At 43.4% G+C, this 20,114-nt stretch overlaps 1 protein-coding gene across 1 annotated transcript in view; it reads left to right on the top strand.

The window, feature by feature from the left end:
• The window catches only part of LOC307182405 (neurexin-3-beta), a 1,521,800-nt gene that overhangs the window by 266,203 nt on the left and 1,235,483 nt on the right, over positions 1-20,114 (top strand). The gene's annotated exons all lie outside the window — the stretch shown is intronic.

Here is a 20,114-nt window from a genome sequence, read left to right as displayed (position 1 = left end):
TACACGTGTTCATCTTACTACTTGCCTCTCTGTGACTGTGGGCTGTGATTAATACCAATCAGCATCACTAGGACAAGACCTCTCCCTGCCTGTTGGGACCTTTTTGACTTTGGACGGCCAGTCTCAAGGGTCAGGAGCCCCTACACTAGCCCCATGAGCTAAAAAGAGTGACCTTCGCAGACTGAGTGCAGTCCTAGTTGTTGGCAGTGTCAGTCATGGCTATGAAAATAAGAATTTGGTTCCCAGATTTTCTACTTTCTCTCCTTCTGCCTTTGCCATTAAATTTTTTTTTTTTTGTGAACTTGAAAATACCACTTATTCATTTATTTTTGTGCAGAGAGGAAGGAGGGTTACCAGGATAACTCTGCATGCTTATGAAATGATCATACAGAGGAAAAACCCCAAGAAGAGTGTAAAAAGGAAATCCCCTAATTAAGAGTCTCAGTTGAGTACCAGCCACTCTAATAGGAAATGTAATTTTAAGTCAAGGCAAAATCCTGTTCAGCATTTCTGAGATCCATTCTCCTTTTGATTGTCAATGTGAAAAAGTGAGAACTAGCTTACTTTTAACATAGCTGCTTGTCGGCCCTGAAAAGGATCTGAGAGGTCCTCTTTGTTCTGCAGATTTTATTGGAGAGGCGTTTGAGTCTAGGAGTTAAGGCACTAATTGGGCAAAGAGGCACAGCCATTCATGTGCCACTCAGAGGCCTGGGACTGGCCGTCTCCAGTGGGCGTATCAGAAGAAACCCTTAGGCTCTTCAGCCTCAGACACTTACAAGAACCCCTTAGTAGCCCAGTTTAGAATAACAATATAGATCCATGTTTAAAGTCAGCCCTATTTGCAGTACCATCCTTGCAACATGGATGTTATGACAGACCAGAGACTTGAATACCAAGTCCCACCTTTCAGGATAGTCTCAAATGATATTCAAGACCAGATTCAGAAAATACATGATCCTGAGCTTTGGGGATTCACAATCAAAGGTTTTTCTTGAAACCTTTTCCTGAAAGCATGGTTCTAAAGAGACCCGGCGTTAAGGCAAAGGGTTTTGATTTTCTTTCTACTGCCTCTTCACCTTCCACCCCACAAGATGATTCCGAGTTGTCTTTGCTGCTTTTAAGTCCTAGTCTTCCCTGAGGCTCAAGAGGAACTCAGGCTGTATTTTGATGCGATGAGTCACCTTTGATGTCACAGTCCTCACTCTCCAAGAACAAGGAATCATTAGTATCTTGACGTCTAATTGTATAAGTTAAAGCACTTCCTTGGAGCTCAGAGAGAAAAGCTGAAGTCTCACACACAGATTCTGCTGGCAGTAAATGACTGTGTGCTTTATAAAAGGAGAGAGAAATTCTGTTTGCGTGACGCCATTGGAATGTTAAAAGAAATCCAGAGGGGAAAAAATCCAAGTGAATAATACATATTGGGTCTCTGGCCCCTAATTTGATATTCAGTCAGATCAAAACTAACCCTGTGAGATCTTGGAATATAATGTCATATAAAAATGCTCCTGGGCAAGGAGCTTTATTAATACACAGTAGTAAAAAAATATGGGAGGCACCATGTCTGGGTATTTTTCTATAAAATCTTTACTCATTTCACACCCTTTACAAGCACAATCCAAAACTGCTATGTTTAAACATCTACATTTGTTGGGATTTCTTTAAAAAAATAAACAGAAGAATCACATTTCACATGTGTTAAGTGGTGTAATAGTAAATCGTATTTAACAAGTTGGGAAAGGCTTCAGTTTTCATCGGTGTACAAAATGTCTACATGTAAATATTGGACTCACTTTTTAAATGAAGGTGCTGCAGTCAGCCTTTTAAAAAATAATAAAATAATCATGCAGGTCAGCATTGAATCTTCACGTGACTGCAGGTGTGTGAGTGTGTGTGTGTGCGTGTCTACATGTTTTTAATTCCGTAGGATTAGCAGAATGACAAAATGTGTGAAGGAAGATAGCTGATGACTATTTTAAGCAGCACAAAAATGTGAGGAGGAGGTAGAGGATGAAAAGGAGAGAGAGAGAAAAAAATGATCAAGCAGGAAGAGGGACACGGGTATAAGACTAGAAGAAAAGAGAATTTCTTTAAACTAGAAAAATCAAAGGGATGTGTTTTCCCCTTATGGCAATAACCACTTTTTTCTAGGGCTTTATACATTAACACCTAAAAAATAGATTTGTGCTATAAATACAAGCTGTCTTCAATGCATATGTTTGGAATTATTTTCCCCTCTGATTCCTTTGTGGTCTTATGCCCTCATCTGACATTTTTAGTTAGGAAATACCAACCCAAGTTTTCTTTGATCGTGCTCCTTCCTTTGCCTGGAGACTTTGTGCCTTTTTCCCATAGCCAGTTTTTACTCATTCTTCCAGACTAGCTCAGCTGTTTCACCACCCAGAAAAACCTCCTCGTCTATCTTTGCCCCCTTTGTTCCTTGCTGTGTCTGCCAGCTCTGTACTCTGAGAGCACATTATATTTAAATGAATACTTACTGTCTCTCCCACGAGGCTGCTAACTACTAGCCCCGGAAGGGTATGGCCATGTCTTATTCCAGTCTGTATTCCTGGAGCCTAAGTAACATGGTGTCCTCAGTGCTCCCTAAATCCTCTTAAGCTTCAACGCATTACCATTTTAATGTTCCAATCCTCAGGGAAGCTGAGGCTTGCTTTCAGAGGAGACAGTCAGCTAGGGGTCATTTCTTGTTTAGCACCTGACCATGTGTTGGCAAACATTGTACGCTGTCTGTTGCAAAGTCAAAACATGTCCTTTCCACACATGGAGTAAGCCCTTATTGGGGAATAAACAATGATAATGACTGTTTTCAAGTAATGTGTATATGTGTCTGAACTGCTATTGTGGTTCTTTGTTTAAGAGGAGGAAGCGTTTTCCTTAACCTTCCATGGCTTTAGGGAGTCTTCCTCATTTTCCTGTTTTCCATGTTCCTAGGATGAAGTCCCTGAGATCTGAGATTCTGGTGGGCATGCCTCGAATTTTTTTTTTTTTTTTTAAGAAAAAACCAAGTTTATTCTTGTCTAATGAAATTCACTAAGAGCCCAAGATGATAAAGACCCACACATTCAGCAAACCCTTTTAAGTTAACCAAGCCACCAGGCTGTTTTGGTCCCTCCACCGAGCACCCTGGCAGTGAGATGACCAAAACTGGCCTTCTGTTATCTTCCAGCATTCTTAACTCCCTTCGGGCAGAGTGGCCTCTCCAAGGTTGGTTCAGAACCATACTGTCAAAATGTCTTTCAAAGCCTCGGGAGGGTGAGCTTCCTTCAGCAGTCATGGAAGACCAAATGGTTCAGACGGAATAAAACCTCTTCTAAGATCGTTTTCAAAAAGGGACACCAAAAAAAAAAAAAGGGTAACAATTTAAGGCCCCGTTTAAAAGGCTTCTCCGTCAGCTTTAGGCTTCTCGTTTAAAAAACAAAGACCTAAGAGGAGGGGCCCGATCAAGAGGTAAACTGGTGGAGAAGGGGTGAGGTGCAGGAGAAAGGGAGGCAGGTGGCCGAGGAGGGGACGGGCTGCGACAGGGGAACCGGGAGGACGGCGGGGGGCGCCCGCACAGGCGGCGGCGGCGGGGCCGAGCCCGGGACTTAAGCCTCCGGGAAGGCGGGCGCGGACAGAGCGCTGGGGTCACCGGGGAGCAGCGCAAAGGGGAAGACACGGAGCGGGAAAGGCGTGCGATGGGAACGGACTGGTTTCTACAGTTGCCCTTTTTCCTCACATAACTCACCAAGAAAATCACACCGAGAAGGCGGTGGAAAGGAAAGGAAAAGCGAAGGAGCATCCGCAACCCCACACCTCTTGGGCTCGCCTGGGCCCCGCACAGCGGCCCATGCCTCGAATTTTTATGATCATAGCCACATGGTCTGTTGGGTCTTAGGCTGTTATCAGCTTTTGTGAGGAGCCTTTGGTAGGTTTTAGAGGTGTGGAGGGAGAGCTCCATCTCAACCCGGGGGGAGCACCGCTTTCCCCTTACCTCAGGGTGCCCGATGATGTCTCTATTAATGAAAAGCATTCAGTGAAGTGGCATAATTTTATTACAAGATCAGTAGTTTGAGGATTCAGAGATGAATCCTAAAGTATGGATTCCTTTCCTGCTAGGCTTCCATGGCTAGTACCCTATTCTCCCTGCCTGCCTCTTGTGAGCGCCTTTATTAATCCCAAGGGACCAAGGTCTAAGAACTCAGGCAGGACAACTGCCTCTTTAGGCAAACCTCAGCTCTGGCCCACTGCCCTGAGACGGTGATCTTGCTTCCTTATGCTCAGCCCCCTGTGTCCTCACTGGCTCAGCCATGAGGAGTCTGCAGGTCCTCCTAATCCCCTCTTCAGGCCAGTTCTGTTATTGTGCACTTGACTATGTGCTTGGAATTGTGCTAGAGGCTGAGGATACAAGTACTGAGGGCAGAGTACGTGCTTAGTGACCTTATCAAGGAGCGCTTTCCAATCAGATTTATTCCTATCAAATGTACTATTTGAGTGAAACTGGAGAGTTCCATTCTGGTAATTAATGGTAGAGCTAGGCGTGAGGTGTTGCTCTTCTCCAACTAAAGCCTCGGTTTGTTGAGGTTTCTGTGACTATGTATGTTTATTTAAGGAAATGGCAGTCTATCCTTCTTATTCATGCCCTCAAGTATTCACAGCCCCTCTGCTACTAGGGAACATTTTTGGCCTAGCATTTTTAAGATGCTAAAGTAAAAGAGCTGGCTTACAAATGGTCCCAAGTGCTTTTCTGGGCACCATGAAGGAAGTGAGAGCATGGCTATTAGGGGAAGCTTGAAGTTGGTTAGTATATAAGCAACGTGGGAAGATTTTGCTTTTAAGCCTTTGAAATGAAAAACAGAGACAGGAGTGAAATGGCCCTTTGCTAAGAGAAAAATGTTGAGGCATAAAAGGCACCAGAGACAAGAAACAATAGTTGGACCCTGAGGATGTTGGTAGAGATGGTAGTAATTCTATGTATGTTTTGGATGGGAGTTACCTGCTGTCCATTGGCATCAGAGGTCACAGTTGGAGTCCTTGATGTGGGTCTGAGATGTCAGAACTTCCCATACAGTTGTATTCTGGACACCCTAACCTATAATACACTTTCAGCCAAAAGAGATGTGCTACCAATGTGGCCATCCAAAGCCACTGTGTAGAACAGATATATCCCAGATGTCACTGTGTGTTAAAACGTTTCTCTTTACTGTTTTAAAATAAATAGATCCACTCCTTGATGTAAGCATGTGTTTATGCGCTTACTTATATACATATTGCACGAAAATCTCACTAGTTGGAACGTGGTGATTGACAGGGAAGCACTGTTTTAGGAAGCCCGGTGTGTAGTGTAGTGTGGGCAAGGAAACTCTTCTTATTGATCCCTTTGTCACTGATCAATTGTATTTAATGTCAGGGAGGGAAGTTGGTACAGATTTAGAAAATAACCTTGTTTCTTTGTCAACTGAGATGGGTAACTCATTGAATCAGTAGTCATTTATGACAGCCAACAGTGTACCGGGACATAGAGGTGAGTGACCCAGGCAGGGTCCCTGACCTCACGGAACATCACAGCACGGCATGATAATACTACCACTGAGGTATCGAGGGCTGAGAACACTTGAAGAAGGAGCAGCTGACTTAGAATAAACCTCTCAAAGGCTGCCTGGAGGAGGCAGGGCTTGAACTGTGTTGTGAAGGGTGAGCAGAGCGCAGATAGGCAAGGGGGAGAGGGAGAGGAGTTCCAGGAAAAGGGCTGAGCACATGGAGGCAGGTAGCCATGTGCAGTATCTGGGGGGCTGTGGGTGGATGGGGACTGCAGGCACTAAGGCTGCTTTGGGGGGAGTGACTGGGGATGAGGCTGCAGGGGACAGCGGGGGCCAGATCACAAAAGAAGTCAGACCATGACGGCTTTGAACAGCTCAGTTAGGAGTGGAGGTTCATCCTGAAATTGATGACTGGAGGCTTTGATCAACTTATGGGAGGAGGATGACACGGTCATCTCTCGACCTGGAAAGATCACTCTGGTTGTGATTTGTAGGAGGGAGTGGTTAAGGACAGGATGGAGGCAGGGAGAGGTCAGGAGATAATCTCAGTGAAAAGGGGTGAGATGGCACATGCAAAAGTAAACTTTAATAAGTCAAGATTCTAATGGAAGATGCTATTAATTAAACGGACTGTGTATGAGGATGGTACAGTAAGCCAGGCCCTGGGAAAAGCAGTCAGACTGCTTTCAACTTTGGGGTGAAAAAAGGAAATGAGTAGAAGATGATAAAACTAGGCTCTGTGATATTCCTATATTTTATAGGGAGACAGTACAACTTAATGGTTAAGTACTAGAGCTTTGAAGTGTGACAGACTTGGATTTGATTCCAGGCTTGGCCTCTTACCAGGTGTATGACCTTGGGCATGTTATTGACCCTCAGTTTTCTCATCTGTTGAGTGGGGTAATACCAACATGTGACTCAAAGGGTTCTTGTGAGAATTCAGTGAGAATGTACATGTTAAGAACTTTTTAGTACCTAGTAAGTGCTGAGTAAATGGCCACTTTCTTATTTTTGTAATTTGTAATTAAAAGCCAGAAATGTAGTAGAAAAGGCATGGCACAGGTGTTTATGGGTTTTGAGTTGACAGGAAACTAAGCTGTAGTCTCCTTCTGACAGCTAGTGCACAATTTTCAGGGCTCTTGGAAAAGATCTGTGTCATAAGCAAATTCATGCATGATACCAGTAAAACTGGGGATCCCCAGAGAAGTGAATTCACAGCCCTGTTTACCTTCCACTGTGTAACAGGACGAGAGAGAGAGAGAGAGAGAGAGAGAGAGAGAGAGAGAGAGAGATTATGGAAAGGAGAATTATATTTGGGAAGTCGAAGAGATTGGTCTAACTTCTTAGCCTTTCTAAGCCTCATTTAAAAATGATGTTCAACTGCAAGCTGACAGCCTGTGTAACTAGCATGCAGAAATATATATATATATATTTTGCGGTACATGGGCCTCTCACCGCTGCGGCCTCTCCCGTTGCGGAGCACAGGCTCCAGATGCGCAGGCTCAGTGGCCATGGCTCACAGGCCCAGCCGCTCCGCGGCATGTGGGATCCTCCCGGACCGGGGCACAAACCCGTGTCCCTTGCATCGGCAGGCGGACTCTCAACCACTGTGCCACCAGGGAAGCCCCCAGAAATATTTTTAAAAGTTGGGCCAACACTTAAAAATTGGAGATTTTACTCAAAAATAGAGATTCCTGGATTCTGTTTAAAAAAATCAGAGGATCTGGCCAACCAGGTTCCTTCTCCTCCAAGGGCACAAGGGCTGCTGCCCCTCTTGGGTGAAGAGTCAGTTTTCCAGTTCTCTCCAGGCCCATCACTCCGGGGTCTGTGCTAGTCACTTATGACGGCCTCACCTCTCTTACATGTAACTGGACTGATGCAGTGGTTTCTAAAGTCCTACATAAATTTACGAATCCATAATTCTGTGAAAAAATAAATATGTTCTAGAAAAAAATATACGGATTGGGCAGAGCCCAGGTATGAATGTCCTTTGTGAAATTGGTTTCTCTGTTCTGAATGCTGAACATTCAGAGGTCTAAAACCATTCCCTAGGGTTGGCAGCAGGGTGGAGGTGAAGCAGTGTGGAGGCCGGGGAGTGTGGGGGAGAAGAGGGTGGAGTAAGGAGAGGAGGTCTGTGATGATCTCAGGACCCCAGTCTGCTGTGCTCCTGCAGAGCCTGAGTTGAGAGGCAGTGTGGAGGAGGGTCTGCTGGGTAGGGCCACTGGAATATAGATTGTGTTTGCGAAGTGGCTGATTTATCAGGTGCACAAACAGCTCTGTGCTGTCCTTCCTTCTGTCACAGTCCCCTGGCCCTCCTCTCTTTCCCCCTCTGACACCCCATCCCCTGGCAGCATTTGCCCCCCCCCCCCACCTGACTCTCCCACGCTTTCCTGGCAGGTTCACCAAGAAACAACCGGGTCTCCATGGCAACGTGAAGACAGCTGAAAAATGGCAGCTAAATGCAGCTGCCCCTCATTTAATATCGACTCTGCCACTGACAGAACAGATAATGGGCAATAACACACCATTATGTTGTGGGAAAATGAAATGCTTCAGCAGAAGGCTGTCATGCTGGGGGGATTTATTTGTTACTGTACCAGCCCAGATTTCTCTTTACTTCCCTTCCTTTCTTTTTATTCCTCCTTTCTCATGGCAGAGTTTTTTTTTTTTTTCTCTCTTCCTCATTTCTTTCCCATTCCTCTCTTCTATAGCTTCTCTTTTTGTACTTCTTCTTTCCATTTTCCCTCCTTTTCTTCCCTCTCTGAATCGCTTATGAGTATATATGAAAGCATACATATATAATAGTAATAGCAATTACCTGCATAATGACTTACAAGTTACAAAAATGTTCAAGTATGTCTTCTTTTTCCATTTGGACGATGAGACAACTGTGTGAGATGAGTAAGACTCGGTTACTGATATTTATTTTACAGATTTTAAAAAGGGCTCAGAGAAGTTGAACGATTTGCCCAGGGTCAGGTAAGCATGGTAAATGTCAGAACCTTCATTCCAACCCAGATTTCCTGGCCCGTAAAGAGGGTTCTTTCCTCTTAGTGGAAACTTGAGAGTTACCAATCCCTACTCACTTTATCAGGGTCCTGTTTCTAACTGAGAAATCCTCAGCCCCAGAACAAGGCCCCCAGGCTGTGGGACTTAGAAGGAGGGTCTTTAGATCTTTGCTTTAACAGCCTCCTGCAGATCCTGCCTTGGGTTGTTGATAAGTGTGGATTTATGTTTGTTTTAATTTTTTTAAATCCAATACACCTCTATCTGCTTACTACCTATCATTGTATCATTGTGTAATCACATAATCTTGGCACACAGAAGGGACACAGTGTACTCTCTGAATTGAAAATGGGGGCATTTTGGTGGGTGTCAGCTTTCCCTTTTGCCAAAAGACCACACAGTACATTGAGAACCAACGGGTATCACTGATGGGCTTGGAGCCCTCCTCTAAGCTGTTGCCATTGATTAAGATTTCTTTCTTAGACCTTCTTGGTTGGATCTACATACAGCTCCTGTCTTGTCTTTTTTTAAAAATTAATTAATTAATTAATTTATTTTTGGCTGCCTTGGGTCTTTGTTGCTGCCCGCGGGCTTTCTCTAGTTGCGGCAAGCGGGGGCTACTCTTCGTCCTGTCTTGTCTTGAATATTATCTAGTGGACTCTAAAGTATAGAGAGATCTGGGATCAAGTTTCTGAGTTCATTTGGTCTTGGGAGGTTTACAAATAAAACGAGAATGGATATTTGAATTATGTTTTCATTTCTGGTAGTGGTGGATGAGGAAAGAACTGAGTAACATAAAATGTATATGGACATCTAGAGGAGGTACAGTGTATGTAATAAATATAGTGGCTTTTTAATCCTAGGAAAGAAGGCTTTGTGCTGATAAAGAGAGCAATGCTTGTATTTCACAGCAGGGGTTTTTAACCTAGGATCTCTGAACTCCTTAAAAACATTTGCAAAATTTTGTATGGACACGGCGGTACAGTGTAGTGGTTCAACCCACCAGCTTTGGCAATACCAACGTCTTTGCTTTGCCACTTGCCAGGTCTGTAGCTTTGGAAAAGTTACCCTCATGAGGTGTTGAATTTTTCAACTTGTCTGTGACTCAAACAAGAATTGCTGTTTTGTATTGTTCCTCTTCTGTCTTTCTGTCTGTGATGTTTTCTTTTTCTTTCTTTCTTTCTTTCTTTTTTGTTTTTGAATTCCTGCACGCTGAAACTCTTCCTGCAGATTCTATTCTCTGGAAGGCAGACCCATTTTTAGCTGTGGAAATTCAAATAGGCCTCTGGAAAAATGCTCTCCAGGTGGTGAGGAAGCTAAGGAGATCAGGCTGCTAAAATTATGGACAGTCTCTGGTTGCTGCTGCGTAGTTTCAGTGCCTGTGCAGTTATATACTGTGGATGGTTCCTTAGCATGACATGAACCTTCATGGCATATCATGCACTCATGGAATGTTAGAACTGGCAGGAGACAGAGATTTGTCCACTGCTACAGTCTCTCTGTCCAAGTCCTCACTGCATGTAAAGCAACTCCTTGGCCAAAGGCTTCCTTTGCTAACCAACCCCCTTGCTATATGGTCTCTCTGCCCCCTTCCTTTAATTTGCTTGATTGCTTTAAGTTCTTAAGTGGATTTATTGCCATCATTCACCTAAGGGTGTATAATCTAAAAATAGAAAACACTTATTCAGTATTTATACTATTTTAGTAGTTGTATTTTCTTTTTAAAAAGCAGACTTGGCTGGTTCATAAGATGAGTGCTTTGAGGATTGAGAAATATTTGTAAATGTTTTATTTTGATAAATTTTAAAATTAGATTTTAGCCCTTAGAAGACTGTTTAGAAATTGCCCCATTATCAGATTTTGTTGTTGTTCATTATTCAAAGAAATGTAAGAATAATAAGCCCTTTCTCCAGCTGTTGGAATTTTGGAACCTCCAAGACAATTGCAAATCTAAAGTTAACAAGAGAAAAGGGTGTGCAGCCTTATACCAGAGGAAGAGTTGTCTCATGGCCCATGAACTTTCTTCCATAGGAAAGGCATGTGACTAGCCAGAGAACTTAAGACTTAGTTTTTATATCAGGCAGATGAGCCAAGAGCTGGGCTAGAGACAGCAAGTAGAATTAGTGGAGAATGTTGGAAGTAGTCAAACATGCTGTGAGGTGAGAGGGCAGCAGCAGGGACAGAAGTTCACCCAAGGGAGGCCAGAGAAGGAAATCCTCACAGACTAGCTCAGGAGACCAGATCTTTTAGGGCTTAAGCAAGAGCCTCAAGAGAACGCAGGAGAATCGAATGTACTCTTAAACCAGAAAAGCTCAGACATCACAGAGGACTCAACATTTCTTAGGGAACTAACATTTCTTAGTAGCATCATTAAAGCATCGGTGAAATAACTGATGTTCATCAAGATCATAAAATAGTAGACTCTTTGGGTTGCATGGATCTTAGACATCATCTAGCTCTGGGCTACTCAAAGTGTTTCCTACAGATCAGTGCTGTCCAAGACTATTACTCATCCATAAGAATAAAATATGGAAACTGAGGGCTTCCCTGGTGGCGCAGTGGTTGAGAGTCCGCCTGTCGATGCAGGGGACATGGGTTCGTGCCCTGGTCCGGGAAGATCCCACATGCTGCAGAGCAGCTGGGCCCGTGAGCCATGACCGCTGAGCCTGCGCGTCCAGAGCCTGTGCTCCGCAATGGGAGAGGCCACAACAGTGAGAGGCCCACGTACTGCAAAAAAACAAAAAACAAAAAACCTTGTTTTACATATGAGAAGATAGAGGATTTATCTAACAAAGTCTAGAAAAGATAGTAGCAGAACCACAATAATACTGTACCAACAATTTTTTTTAATTAAGAAAACTATGCCCAATATGCTCTGTTTTCTAACACAAGGAAAGCATGCAATACATTTTAGAAATATTTCATTAAAAATATTAAACATTTGAAGTCTTTGAGCTTTTAAAGGTTTACTCTTTCCTCCGCAGAGTCCGCATTTCAAGTGAGGTTTTGCTCTGTATATAGACACAACTGTATCACCCTATAGAAAACATATTTCACACTCAAAGTTTTGTTGCTCTCTGGAGGCATTACTTTATTTCTGGGAATTCTTAAAGAATATAGGGTCATGCTAACTGGCAATTTTATGGGTCAGTTTTGCCCAAGGCACTCTTTAATAGTGAACTAGGTACTGAAAGAACTTTTGTGGGCCCTTCTGATGCAACTTAGGGCACTATTGTGATAATAGTCTAGATGGGGGCTTCACAACTAATGGAATGCTAGCGGCCTCAAAGCATGTGTAAGCCTCCTTCGGTGCCCAATTTATTCCACTGAATGGTGTGGGCCCAGGTAGAGCAGAGCCTAGATGTGCCCTTTGGACATCCCTGTACCCACTTCCATGAGGTTCATGGACAGATAAAACAACAAATGTCTGGACACTTCTCCCACTGCCCTGCTTAGGTTAGACTGGTTTTCTCTTACGGGTTGAGGTTTTGAACCAGCTGGAAGTAGAGACTTATCATGGTCATCACAACACCACACCTGTTTTACAGGTGAGATAATAAGAGTATCTCACCTGTAAAACATTACACTTTTATCTCATTTGGTCCTCACCATAATCCTATAGAATTGTCAAGACAACTATTATTAGGTCCTTTGTTTTAAGGAAGGACAATAAAGGCCTCAAAGAGATGAACAGATGCTGATTTTATCCCCCAATTAAAACTCAAATCCACCCACATGTGTCCTTCTCCATTGTCACTCTCCGATTCTACACCTAGCAACAGTCTCCTTGCTTCACTCTTAGACCTTCCAATTGATTATTTACATAAATGTCAGAGAGCTTTTTTTAAAAGCATAAATCATATAATATCACTATAAGCTTAAAATCCTTTCATGGTTCCTATTTTTTTTTTTTTTTTTTTTGCGGTACGGGGGCCTCTCACTGTTGTGGCCTCTCCCGTTGTGGAGCACAGGCTCCGGACGCGCAGGCTCAGCGGCCATGGCTCACGGGCCCAGCCGCTCCGCAGCATGTGGGATCTTCCCGGGCCGGGGCACGAACCCGTGTCCCCTGCATCAGCAGGCGGACTCTCAACCACTGTGCCACCAGGGAAGCCCCCTATTGTCTTTTTAGATTAAAGTCCAAACTTTGTGGCAAGGTTTGCAAAGCCCACCACGATCTAGCACTTGACCACCTTTGCAACCTCATCTTATGCTGCTCTCCCCTTACTCCTGATACATTGCCCCCAACAGCTTTCAGACTCATCAGGCTCTCGCCCTTGCCAGTCTCTCCTTCCCCGTTCTCCCAATGGCTAACTTGTGGTCATTTGCAGGCTTCAGTTTTAATTCCGCTTCCTCAGGAGGACATCCCTGAATCTTCAGTCTAAATGAGCCCCTCCCACTTTCTCTTTGCTATTATACCAGCCTGACCTTGTCTTCACAGAGCTTGACACAGTTCAGTTATGTTCGCCTGTGGGCCTCTTTGAGGGCTGTCTCCCTCACCTGACTGCAAGGTTGATGAGGACAAGATCCAGGGAAACTTGGTTTACCAGTGACTGTTCAGCACATAGCTCACTGCCTGCCTCAGAGCCGGACTGCTATACATATTTGTTAAATAAAAAGCGGGGTGGGGGGGCTGGTGATGGGCCGAAGAAGGCACAGATGGGCAAGAGTAGTGTGAGGCAGTGCCACTCTGCCTCTGAAATAATTCCTAATTCTCTTTGGTTTTGTTCTTACTTAAGACACGACCAAGGGTTCCCGGCAGAGCATGCAGCTAGACACGTAGTGGGAGCTTAGTACACGTTTGAATACATGAACCAGTGTGTAATGAAAGAATGAATGGTATGTATGCATCAGAACAGATTCCCCTGCTGGGCTTTCTTTATGTATGTGGTGTTAGAATGTCACTGTCCCCAAATTGCACTATCCTCTTCCCTGCTTTCAGTGGACTAGAGACCCCCCTCCCCTGCACCCACTGCTGCACTTGAACCAGAGAGCCTCTGACCTATCATTTTCCCTTTCTCTTGCCACTGCAGAAGTCTGTTCTGAGTAGGGAGCAGCTTGGTTATAAAACAAAAGCTCTGATTTTTTTTTTTTTCCTGAAAAATACCATCAGGATGAAGGCTATGATTAATACACATAATTGAAATAAATGGCAGCTAACTGCAGAAAACCATCTCCCAGCTGTTGGAGGAAGGAAATTGCTGACAGCCGGTTCCCATTGAGTGGCTACCGAAGGAGAGGGGCCCATAGGAGCAGGAGAGACTACACATCACCATCCCGCAGCGCTCCAGGGCTGCTGCTTTTTTTTTTTACATCTTTATTGGAGTATAATTGCTTTACAATGGTGTGTTAGTTTCTGCTTTATAACAAAGTGAATCAGTTATACATATACATATGTTCCCATATCCCTTCCCTCTTGCATCTCCCTCCCTCCCACCCTCCCTATCCCACCCCTCTAGGTGGTCACAAAGCACCAAGCTGATCTCCCTGTGCTATGCGGCTGCTTCCCACTAGCTATCTACCTTACGTTTGTTAGTGTATATATGTCCATGCCACTCTCTCACTTTGTCACAGCTTCCCCTTCCCCTTCCCCATATCCTCAAGTCCATTCTCTAGTAGGTCTGTGTCTTTTTTCCTGTCTTACCCCTAGGTTCTTCATGACATTTTTTTTTCTTAGATTCCATATATATGTGTTAGCATACAGTATTTGTATTTCTCTTTCTGACTTACTTCACTCTGTATGACAGACTCTAGGTCCATCCACCTCACTACAAATAACTCAATTTCGTTTCTGTTTATGGCTGAGTAATATTCCATTGTATATATGTGCCACATCTTCTTTATCTGTTCATCCGATGATGGACACTTAGGTTGTTTCCATCTCCTGGCTATTGTAAATAGAGCTGCAATGAACATTTTGGTACATGACTCTTTTTGAATTATGGTTTTCTCAGGGTATATGCCCAGTAGTGGGATTGCTGGGTCATATGGTAGTTCTATTTGTAGTTTTTTAAGGAACCTCCATAGTGTTCTCCATAGTGGCTGTATGAATTCACATTCCCACCAGCAGTGCAAGAGTGTTCCCTTTTCTCCACACCCTCTCAGCATTTATTGTTTCTAGATTTTTTGATGGTGGCCATTCTGACTGGTGTGAGATGATATCTCATTGTAGTTTTGATTTGCATTTCTCTAATGATTAATGGTGTTGAGCATTCTTTCATGTGTTTGTTGGCAGTCTGTATATCTTCCTTGGAGAAATCTCTATTTAGGTCTTCTGCCCATTTTTGGATTGGGTTGTTTGTTTTTTTGTTATTGAGCTGCATGAGCTGCTTGTAAATTTTGGAGATTAATCCTTTGTCAGTTGCTTCATTTGCAAATATTTTCTCCCATTCTGAGGGTTGTCTTCTATTCTTGTTTATGGTTTCCTTTGCTGTGCAAAAGCTTTGAAGTTTCATGAGGTCCCATTTGTTTATTTTTGTTTTTATTTCCATTTCTCTAGGAGGTGGGTCAAAAAGGATCTTGCTGTGATTTATGTCATAGAGTGTTCTGCCTATGTTTTCCTCTAAGAGTTTGATAGTTTCTGGCCTTACATGTAGGTCTTTAATCCATTTTGAGTTTATTTTTGTGGCTGCTGCTTTCGCCATATCACCATCCCGCAGTGCTCCAGGGCTGCTGCTTTTGCCAGAGATGCCCTGAGGGCTCTGTCTCATGTGTGAGCTTCTCCATCAAATTGTAGTGTCATCGGTTTTTAGGGCTGGGGCTTGGAGCTGGGCTTTCTATGTCTGGGGATGACTTGGCAGTAGGTATCTCTGTCCTACAGAATGGGCTTTTAGAATCCTTCTGTCACCAGCAGCATTACTGCAAACCCCAGGCTGAATCTCCTTATAAGGAGACAAGATGCTTCTTCACCTGTTTCATTACCTTCTTCTCCCCTTTCCTTGTTCATCCAGCCTATGCCAGTGGGATGGGGAGAGCAGTGGGGAGGAAGAAGATCTGGATTCTTGCTATGAGTCTGCTCTGTGATCCTGACAGACCTTTCACCTTCCTAGGCCTTAGTCTGCTCAGTCTATGTAACATGAGATATAAGACTGGAAGATTTCTGTCCTCTCAGTTCTAAGAGTCTCTTAGAAAAAAAAAAGGTATACTTGCAAATTATAAATGTATATACATTACATTTATCTATCTATCTATCTATCTAGATATTTATTTCCTACTGCCCTTCTTCTCAGCCCACTGTTTTACATTCAGCACCCCAAAAGTTAGATGGCCCTTGTGACAGTGTTAATATGTGTCTGGCTAAACTAGTACCTAGATCAGGTGAAGGACTTTATGAACACATAAATCAGAAGACAAGAAACCTGAAGCTAGACATTCACCCAGCTCACCCACACCATTATTACCAAGAATGTGAGTGCAGAACTCAGGCCTGTACATGCTGGGAAGTCAGCTGAAGGACAGTGTCAGCACACCCCAGCTTTGGAGTTCAAGGCACCGCAATTCCCATCCCTCTGGAAGATCGTGTGCTCTGTGAATGCTGACTCTGGAAGTGCACACTCTTAACATCAGGGCCTAGAGAATAGCTGGGAGAGAATGTTCTCCCAGAAGAGCTCTCCTTCGTGAGCTTCCTCCGTGTGCTCTATACTGTTTCGTCGTCTCTTTTTATCCTCAAACAATCCAAGAAGTAACGCTCTCTTCTTTATATGAATAAGAAAACCGAGGATCAGGGAAATTAGCTGCTTTTATTCAAGGTTCCCCTGTCAGTTGCAGGTATCAGTAGTAACATTTTTTTAGTGCTTTGGTGCCAAAGAAGAAAAAACAATTTCTTCCTTCAAATAGAAGGGGACTTCTGGAGGGGTTAAACGGGGAATATAGCATTATTAGAACTTCAGGAATTTTGCTTCTCTCTCTGCCCTCTGATTATCCTTGTGACTTTCATGTGTGACACCCTAATGCAGTGGCTGTGTTCTACCAGTCAATTTTGGAACCTTATATAATGGACCTTTAAACCCATTACTGTTGCAACCAAGATTATCTCCTTGAGGAATTCCATCAGGGAGGGAGGGAGGGCCATTATCCAGAAGCCAGAAGTCTTCACCTGCTGCCTGCATTTTCTGCAGAGCTCCTCCTCTACCTCAGTTGAGAGTCACAGGATGTTAGTGAGATCAAAAGCCATTGAGCATTGGGGAAAGGTCGAGGACCCCTGCCCTCTCGTCACACCTTTTCATATGGATGACCCTGCTTCTAAAATTATATTTTGAATTTTCCATTTATTCTTGCTGCTATGGACTGAACGTTTGTCCTTCTTCCCCCAGTCCCTCAAATTCATATGTTGAAGCCCTAATGCCCAATATGATGGTGTTTGGAGGGACTTGCCTGGTGGTCCAGTGGTTAAGAATCCACCTTTCAACGCAGGGGACATGGGTTCAATCCCTGGTCGGGGAACTAAGATCCCACATACCGCAGGGCAACTAAGCCCGTGCATTGCAACTACTGAGCATGCGGGCCACAGCTAGAGAGAAGCCCACGAGCCACAGCATGGGATCCTGCATGCCACAATGAAGATCCCGCATGCCGCAACTAAGACCCGATGCAGCCAAAAATAAATAAATAAATGTTTTAAAAAATGATGGTATTCGGAGATGAGACCTTTGGGAGGGATCAGGTTTATACAGGGTCATGAGGGCAGAGCCCCTGTGGTGGGATCAGTACCTTAAAAGAAGAGGAAGAGAGCACACTTGCTTTCTCCATCATGTGAGGATACAGCAAGAAGATGGCCATCTGCAAACCAGGACCTTGATCTTGGACTTCCCAGCCTCTAGAACTGAGAGAAACAAGTGTCTGTTGTTTGACGCCACCCAGTCTATGGTATTTTGTTATAGCAGCTCACGCTGACTAAGACACTTGCCTTGTAGGTGAAATAGGGCTAGGAGATATCTTACAGGCATGGGATTTCTTATTTTTATTCTCTTGGGAATCAGTTAGCAAGTTGGCATACTGGTGGTAGGGCCTGAAGAAAGGAGTAAAACACCAAGTGCATTTGAAACAATTCCAACTTTGAGACACTTTTTATCATTTCAGACAAATGCAGATAGAATGTTTACCCTGGCCCTTTACGTAATATTTGGATAGCACAGTTCTTAGCTGCATGCAGATAATGTGTTAGATGGCTAGAAAAATAACCTGCTTGAACTGCTTCTGATTTATTCCCCCTCCCTCTCATGTCTTTGTTCACAATAAGCACATCAATGTAGAGCAGCTAGAAAATGAACACTGCTTTATGAGAGGTACAGGTGGGTTCTGGTGGACGCCACTGCATCTCAGAATAGCAGATATAGCAGAAGGGGGAATCATTGAAAAATCAGGCCCACCCTTTCCCAGAGTGGATGGTGGTGGTGTTTATTGGTGTCTGGGAATCAGAATATGGAGGAAGATGAGAGGACTGTCTTAGTTTATGGTTGGAGATTACATTGAAAGCCAAGTAAGATGATGATGATGATGATGATGATTTGTCAGGTGGTTACTGTATGCCAGGCTCTGCTCTAAATGCTTTACATGTGTTCATTTGTATCTCACCACAACCCTAGGTGAGACTTGCTGTTATGATGTTATTACACCCATTTTATAGGTGTGGAAACGGAGGCTTAGAGAGTTTAAATAACCTCCCAAGTTCACATTGGTTAACCATGAGAATCAGGATAAGAACTTTCCTCAACTCCCAACGAGTTACCAAACAAGTTAAGAGTCTCCATTAGTTTGGGAAGGATTGTGATTCTGGAAGGTCTAATCTTTCTCTCAACTTCAGAAGGACCTGCCAGTATTTTAAAGGAATGTTTAATTCCTTTGAGTTATAAGCTGTCAGAGTAAGGACGAACATGGGCTTGGATGGAAATTGAATCTGAGTCGTGTTCAGTCTAGTTCCTGAACTAGAAAGGCAGAGAACTAACAACATGTAGAGGAGATATGTTTTGGAGCCCTGTTTGCTCTTGCATTGTCCCCCAGTTATATGAAGCACCTAGAAAAATTTCTTTCTGTTTTTCAGATGAGAAGCAGGAAGGAATAAGAGTTAGCATTTTCTTCTCCTTAATAAAATCCCTTAAGTGTTGACTTCACTAATTATGTATTTTCCTAATTTAGTTATGTTAAGCTAAAATTTACCTTTGAACATTGTGGGTTGGGGAGGATTTATGAAGCAAAATGAGAAAATGGCTATTCTGTGGGGTCGGGTCGGTAAATTAGTAGCAGTCCCAGCTACTTCAGAAAAATTATTTGTATTCAAGTAACAAGTGCACTAATTTCAAAAGAATGTCCATTTTTAAGTCTCTTGCAAGATTCTCACATACATATAGCAGAGCTCTTTCTTCCCTTATATCCTTGGAGATAATAAATGAGCATTTCTTTCAAAAAGCATTTGTTAATTTTTAAAATTCGGTCATACTGATCTTTCTTCCAATTAGGATGAATTAGTGAGATTTTATTCTGTTACATTGTGTGTAAGTACTGTTGTCCTCATTTGAATCATTAGCTGTTACCCCAATGCCGTCTGTTTTGGTTGATGCATTTGCTTACGTCTGTTATTTGGGATAGCATTTAGGAAGCTGGCACTTTTGAGTGAGGTGGACTGATCTCCGAAATGAATTTGGACATTTGGACACTTGTGACGGTGGGGTTGGCACTATACAGGTGGTAGACTCTTACAGATTTAAACACAGAGTTTATACTTACAGCCTATTCTAAAACATTGGTTCTCTGAGATGAGATTTTTCTGGTTGGCAATAAAATACTTCATTTTGTAATTTAAAGTTAAAAGGTGAAATGGGCTGGAGCTGGGTCAGTGCCCTGTGGTCCTTCTGAATTAGTGATTACTTGGAAATCCCCACCCCCCAAGAGATCCCAGGTTGAACAACCTTTGAGATAGCATTCACTGCACTCAATTCTTACCCAAGACAAAACCCTTGCGTGACTTAGGACAATGAACAGACATGTTTCAAAATGGTGATGGCACAAGTATTGAAAGGATACTTTGGTATATCTCATTCACTTTCTGTAGGCCTTTTGTTCTGTGATGGTTACTTTATCATGTAAAATTCAGCTGATATATATCTTGTGGTCCTGCAGAAGCCTTTCACTGTGGCCAGAGGACATGCCTGGGAATCTGGGGCCTGGGAATTCCCTCAGAGGATTTTTCTCTCTTCCTTTTGGCCTCACAAAGTAATCTTGAGCTTTGGAAAAAAAATCCTAAGAGAACTGAACAGCCTTCTGCTGACTTCCCCACTCTCTTGGAGCTTATAAACAGCACAGCTTCTTAATGTGGTACAAGCCCCCCTCCCTCCGCCCCTCCTGTCCCATGAGTGCAGGATGATTTGGGTACAGAGTAAGGAAGGCGCTCGGGGTTATTAGCAAGTCCTCTTCTTCCCGCAAGGCCACGAGCTCACAAGATTTGTAGGAGAAATGTTCTGGATTGTGTATTTGTTGACCTTTACATATTTTCATGTTTTAAACTTTGCAAGGCAGAAGCTTTGTCTTAGAAATTGTTGTTCTTTTGTACTAAGATTCTTTGAAGTAACTGATATGACT

The sequence above is a fragment of the Stenella coeruleoalba genome, assembly GCF_951394435.1.
Source record: "Stenella coeruleoalba genome assembly, chromosome: 2".
Classification (NCBI taxonomy): domain Eukaryota; kingdom Metazoa; phylum Chordata; class Mammalia; order Artiodactyla; family Delphinidae; genus Stenella; species Stenella coeruleoalba.
This window is presented reverse-complemented; position numbering and strand designations above follow the sequence as displayed.